At 53.4% G+C, this 6,164-nt stretch overlaps 1 long non-coding RNA gene across 2 annotated transcripts in view; it reads right to left on the reverse strand.

The window, feature by feature from the left end:
• The window catches only part of LOC132541340 (uncharacterized), a 1,018,351-nt gene that overhangs the window by 810,724 nt on the left and 201,463 nt on the right, over nt 1–6,164 (reverse strand). The gene's annotated exons all lie outside the window — the stretch shown is intronic.

The following is a 6,164-nucleotide window of genomic DNA, read 5'->3' on the forward strand; positions in this document are numbered from 1 at the left end:
CATGAGAATCATTAACATAATCATTGCACTATCTGCCCCACCCATAACTCATACAGTTTTCAGGATTAAACATTTCAGATTTATGCCAAGATGTAAAAAAAGAAATCAAAGGAGGAAAAAAAATTTTTTGGATTGTTTCTGGATGTCTCTATAAATCATGGCTGCATCCAGCATTTTTTTAAGTCAATGTCATACAAAAATTCAGTCATTCAAATCACTCTCTTATGAAACAGATCTCACCATGTAGCATCATGAGTCCCCGGAGGGTGTCCTAGTCCAAAAAGCTCCTCGAAATTCCATTTAGGGTGCTTCTGACTGTTCCTGCAGGATTGCAGGCACCCATTTTTAAAAGTGTCTTCCCATTGAAGAAAGAATCCAATCAGGAGAGTAGAACTAACCATGTGTCTCCATTCGTGGGGACTGCCAGGGTACTGGAGAATGCTCCTCAAACTAGAGTAGTCCTTCTCCATGGGAAACATGTGAGAAGAAGTCCAGAAAGTCCCAGGGGAAATCTCCATGCATATCCCAAGGTCTACGATCACGGTCATAAAGAACCAAATTGTGGCCTGGAGCAAAATGTAGTCCTTTTCCTCGGGAAACATGGGAGAGGGAATCCAGAAAATCCAAGGAAAAATCTCCGTGCATCTCCCAAGCTCTATGATTAGGGTCATAAGAAACCAAAGTTCCCGGTCAGGGCAACAAACTGTGGCCCAGAGCAAAATGTTCCAGAGACAGAGTAACTGTCTCATGATGAAACAGTAGAGGCTTTGGCAAACCCCTTCATAAGTAGAAAGGCAACCCATAGCAGATGGGTAGCCAGGTTTACTTATCTGGGAAATGGGTGGGTTAGGTCCCACGTTGGTGCCAGTCCCTGTTTCAGGCACCATTATGTCAGTCCCTGTTCGGGCGCCATTATGTCGGACTGAGCTTCACAAGTGGGAGACAGACGACCAGGGACTCATGGCTGGGTTGTACACAATATCTCTTTATTCATGCAGGACGCAGCACAATCTAAACCAAGCTAGACTAAACTAAACTCAAACCAACAATGCTGTCTTTATATATACTTGCCAAGTAGGGTGTAAACAGGATGTAATGCAGAGAGGGTGGAGAGAAAAGTGACTGGTGAAAATCAGGATGTGACAAGGAGAGGGGGTGGAGCAAAAACACATCATGAACCAGTGGGGATTGAACCAATGCCCTGCAGTGGTTATGTAAATAGAATACAGTGGTTATGTAAATAGAATGCAGTGTTAAGCAGGGGGGATTAAACCAAATTAAACAGAAGGGGTTTTTAGAAACAGAATTAGAAGCATACCAACAGCCCACCATCCTGAGCTCACACAGAAAGGGAAGGGTGGACCTGAGGTGTGAATCTGGGGCTCAGAGGAGCCAAGGCCTCTCTTCTCCTCTCTTTCCAGGAAGATTTTTTTGTTTGTTATCAACTTCAAAGGACTTGGCTTTGGGGCTTGTTCACAAAATCCTACAAAGTCACCTTCCCACCTTCCCCAGGCTGCTAGGTGAGAAGTGGGTGGAGGTGGGAAGAGGCCACAGGTGAACAAGACAGCTGGTGTTTGAGTAAGGAGACCCGGCACTCAGGGCTCTGTGAGGGAGGAGATGCTCTCACCAGGAAGGATACACACCCACAGCTGGCTGTCCCAAGCACTGGGGACTAAGACCCACTGCCCCTGAGGCACCGTGAGGAACGGGCATCTCCACCCCTGTAGGGTGGTATGGTGACCTTTCTGCTCTCTGTGTCTCCCACCATGTATAAAATAAAATAAATCAAGTTAAGATGGGGATGGGGACGGAGAGGCGTCACACAGACCATGCAGGGGCAAAGCCCCATGGAGAACCAGTGACAAACAAACAAATAAAATAATAAACACCTCTATGGTTTAGTCCCTGGCCTGAGCTGCTTCATTAGTAGAATGAAGGTATAACACCTTCCCACCAGAGGCTTAGAACAAGCAAAGCTGGGGGCTGGGCGGTGGTCGGCCTGCTTGAGATCAAATAGTGCCAAGCGCAAGGACCCCAGTCGGAGCCCCCAGCTCCCCACCTGCAGGGGTGTTGCTTCGCTAGTGGTGAAGCAGGTCTGCAGGTCTCTCTCTCTCCCTCTCCCTCTCTCTCCCTCTCTCTCTCCTACCCAATAAGATGGAGAAACAGCCTCCAGGAGCAGTGGATTTGTAGTGCCGGCACCAAGCCCCAGTGATGACCCTGGAGGCAAAAACCCAACAGAGCAGAGCCTGCACTTGAGGAGGCAGGAATGGCAAACCTTCACACCAGTCTGTGACTTGTCTTTCAAAAAGCTTTCCAGTTCTTTTCCAGTTCTTTCTTTTCTTTTTATTATTTTTATTTATAAAAAGGAAATATTAGGGAGTCGGGCGGCAGTGCAGCGGGTTAAGCGCAGGTGGCACAAAGCGCAAGGATCGGTGTAAGGATCCCAGTTCCAGCCCCCAGCTCCCCACCTGCAGGGGAGTCGCTTCACAGGCGGTGAAGCAGGTCTGCAGGTGTCTGTCTTTCTCTCCCCCTCTCTGTCTTTCCCTCCTCTCTCCATTTCTCTCTGTCCTATCTAACAATGACTATAATAATAAAATAATAAGGGCAACTAAATTGAATAAATAAATAAATATAAAAAATTCCCACCACCAGATCTCTGTATCCCATCCCCTCCCCTGATAAAAGTTTTCTAATTCATTTTTTTAATTTTATTGGGGAATTAATGTTTTACATTTGACAGTAAATACAGTAGTTTGTACATGCTTCACACTTCTCAAAGTTTTCCAATTCTAACTGGCGTGACAGTCCACTGACAGGACGGCCTTCCGGTGGGCAGGAGCAGGTGGGTGGGGCTCTGGCTGACACCTCTCCCAGACCCAGTCTCCTTCATGCCACTTCCTACGTAGCTGCACAGTGTTTGAAGCTACCCCTCAGCGGCCACCCTGCCCGTGATGGGGGTGAGTGTCTGAAGTTGCATTTCAGCGCCCACCTGCGCCCTGATTCATGGTCTGTAAAATGGTGGTAGCTCACCTGCCTCTCACGGTTGTCATGAGGAAGGATTAAGTGAGTCTGTGCCTGTGTTACCTCCCGAAATTTAACAAGAAACCCTTCCCCCCTCGGACATCCCCCAACCCGCCTGAGAAGGAGGAGAGAGTGCCTGCTTGTTGGTGAAAGCAAGAAGTCTCAGATCAAGGAGACCAGAGAGTTTCGCTTCCTCGCTCTGGTATTCTTCCTCCTGCCCTGCCACTGAAATCCGTACTTTCTGTGCCAGCTTTCGTGCTCTCAGCGCCAAACCGCTCTCCAGCCACATTTCCACTGCTCAGTATTACTTCTTTATTCTGTAGAGAGGAAGTTAGAATTCAGGTCCTAGCTGTTCTTTGAACTACCTTCTTTCATACCCTCCGCATGGTTTAAAGGGCCTGGGCTCAGCTTGCTGAGATTAGAGGCAGGTCGCACCCAAGGGTCTGGGTTCAAGCTCCGTTCTCATCCCGCAGGTGTGGAGGGGAAGCCTCGTGATGGCTGGTGCAGCGCGGTGGGTGTCTCTGCTTCTCCCTGCCCGCCTCCCTTCTATTTCTCAGCCTCATCAAAAGAAGAAAGAGGGGAGTCGGGCAGTAGTGCAGCGAGTTAAGTGCAGGCAGTGCAAAGCACAAGGACCTGCATAAGGATCCCGGTTCGAGCCCCCAGCTCCCCACCTGCAGGGGAGTCACTTCACAGGCGGTGAAGCAGGTCTGCAGGTGTCTGTCTTTCTCTCCCCCTCTCTGTCTTCCCCTCCTCTCTCCATTTCTCTCTGTCCTATCTGACAACAACGACATCTATAACCACAACAATAATTACAACAACAATAAAACAACAAGGGCAACAAAAGGGAATCAATAAATATTGTTTTTAAAAAGGAGACAGACAAAAAGGGAAAGGAGGCCACTTGGAGCAGCGGATCGGGTGTGTGGGTGCAGACCCTGGGGGACAGTCCACAGAGACCTGCCGGCCTCACCACTCTCCAGGCTTCCCTGCAGCTGGGCCAGGGTTTGTGCACCGAAACACGCGCCCAGCCGGGGCACCACCACCCGGACCTTGCGCTCCAGGCCTTAGTCACTCTGTGCACGCCGCCAGGGCCCACGGCCAGCCACGTCCTGGGCACCCAGTGCCCGCTTCAGCACCAGCCCCTGGCACCATGCCTGCGAGGGCAAGAAACCAGCCTCCCGCGCAGGCCCAGCGGAGAGGCCCTGAGGGGACCCAGTGAGCTCACGCCCCTGTCCAGCTGCTTGACCGTTGCTGCTGGTGTCAGTCAGGATGGGGTCTCTGCACAGTGACAGAAAATCCATTCTCGGAAGCTGCACACGGCATCTCTCCACAGTGCACACGAGTTCCAGGGTGGGTCGGAGTCTGCTGGTTATTATCAGCACCTGGCTAGTGGACTCTCGGAGCCAAACAGCAGAAGCAGAGACAATAGGGGACTCAGGCCCCCCTGCTCCCCTCACCCTTAGTCAGGTCCAGTCAGGGGACTCAGGCCCCCTGGCCCCTCACCCTTAGTCAGGTCCAGTCAGGGGACTCAGGCCCCCCTGCTCCCCTCACCCTTAGTCAGGTCCAGCCAGGGGACTCAGACCATCCCTGCCCCCCTCACCCTTAGTCAGGTCCAGTCAGGGGACTCAGGCCATCCCTGCCCCCCTCACCCTTAGTCAGGTCCAGTCAGGGGACTCAGGCCATCCCTGGCCCCCTCACCCTTAGTCAGGTCCAGTCAGGGGACTCAGGCCATCCCTGCCCCCCTCACCCTTAGTCAGGTCCAGTCAGGGGACTCAGGCCCCCCTGCCCCCCTCACCCTTAGTCAGGTCCAGTCAGGGGACTCAGGCCATCCCTGCCCCCCTCACCCTTAGTCAGGTCCAGTCAGGGGACTCAGGCCATCCCTGGCCCCCTCACCCTTAGTCAGGTCCAGTCAGGGGACTCAGGCCATCCCTGCCCCCCTCACCCTTAGTCAGGTCCAGTCAGGGGACTCAGGCCCCCCTGCTCCCCTCACCCTTAGTCAGGTCCAGCCAGGGGACTCAGACCATCCCTGCCCCCCTCACCCTTAGTCAGGTCAAGTCAGGGGACTCAGGCCCCCCTGCTCCCCTCACCCTTAGTCAGGTCCAGCCAGGGGACTCAGACCATCCCTGCCCCCCTCACCCTTAGTCAGGTCCAGTCAGGGGACTCAGGCCATCCCTGCCCCCCTCACCCTTAGTCAGGTCCAGTCAGGGGACTCAGGCCACCCTGCTCCCCTCACCCCTTAGTCAGGTCCAGTCAGGGGACTCAGGCCATCCCTGCCCCCCTCACCCTGAGTCAGGTCCAGTCAGGGGACTCAGGCCCCCCTGCTCCCCTCACCCTTAGTCAGGTCCAGCCAGGGGACTCAGACCATCCCTGCCCCCCTCACCCTTAGTCAGGTCAAGTCAGGGGACTCAGGCCCCCCTGCTCCCCTCACCCTTAGTCAGGTCCAGCCAGGGGACTCAGACCATCCCTGCCCCCCTCACCCTTAGTCAGGTCCAGTCAGGGGACTCAGGCCATCCCTGCCCCCCTCACCCTTAGTCAGGTCCAGTCAGGGGACTCAGGCCACCCTGCTCCCCTCACCCCTTAGTCAGGTCCAGTCAGGGGACTCAGGCCATCCCTGCCCCCCTCACCCTGAGTCAGGTCCAGTCAGGGGACTCAGGCCATCCCTGCCCCCCTCACCCTGAGTCAGGTCCAGTCAGGGGACTCAGGCCACCCTGCTCCCCTCACCCTTAGTCAGGTCCAGTCAGGGGACTCAGGCCATCCCTGCCCCCCTCACCCTTAGTCAGGTCCAGTCAGGGGACTCAGGCCACCCTGCCCCCCTCACCCTTAATCAGGTCCTGTTGGATAGTATGCCAGCTCCCCCTGGCTTCTGCTTAACCATATGCCTGTATAGGGATAGATTTAATCCCATTCAAAGCTTTGGTCTATTTATGTAAATCACTTTTACATTTACATAAAGCACTCCCTCCAGGGCATTGGTGGTTCAGTGATAGGATTCTCACCTGCTCTGCCCCCTCCTTGTCACACTCTGATTTTCACCAGTCACTTTTCTCTCCACCCTCTCTATGTCACATCCTGTTTCCACCCTACTTGGCAAGTATATATAAATACAGCATTGTGAGTTTTAGGATACTTGAGTTCAGCTTAGC

Source organism: Erinaceus europaeus, chromosome 1, assembly GCF_950295315.1.
Source record: "Erinaceus europaeus chromosome 1, mEriEur2.1, whole genome shotgun sequence".
NCBI lineage: Eukaryota > Metazoa > Chordata > Mammalia > Eulipotyphla > Erinaceidae > Erinaceus > Erinaceus europaeus.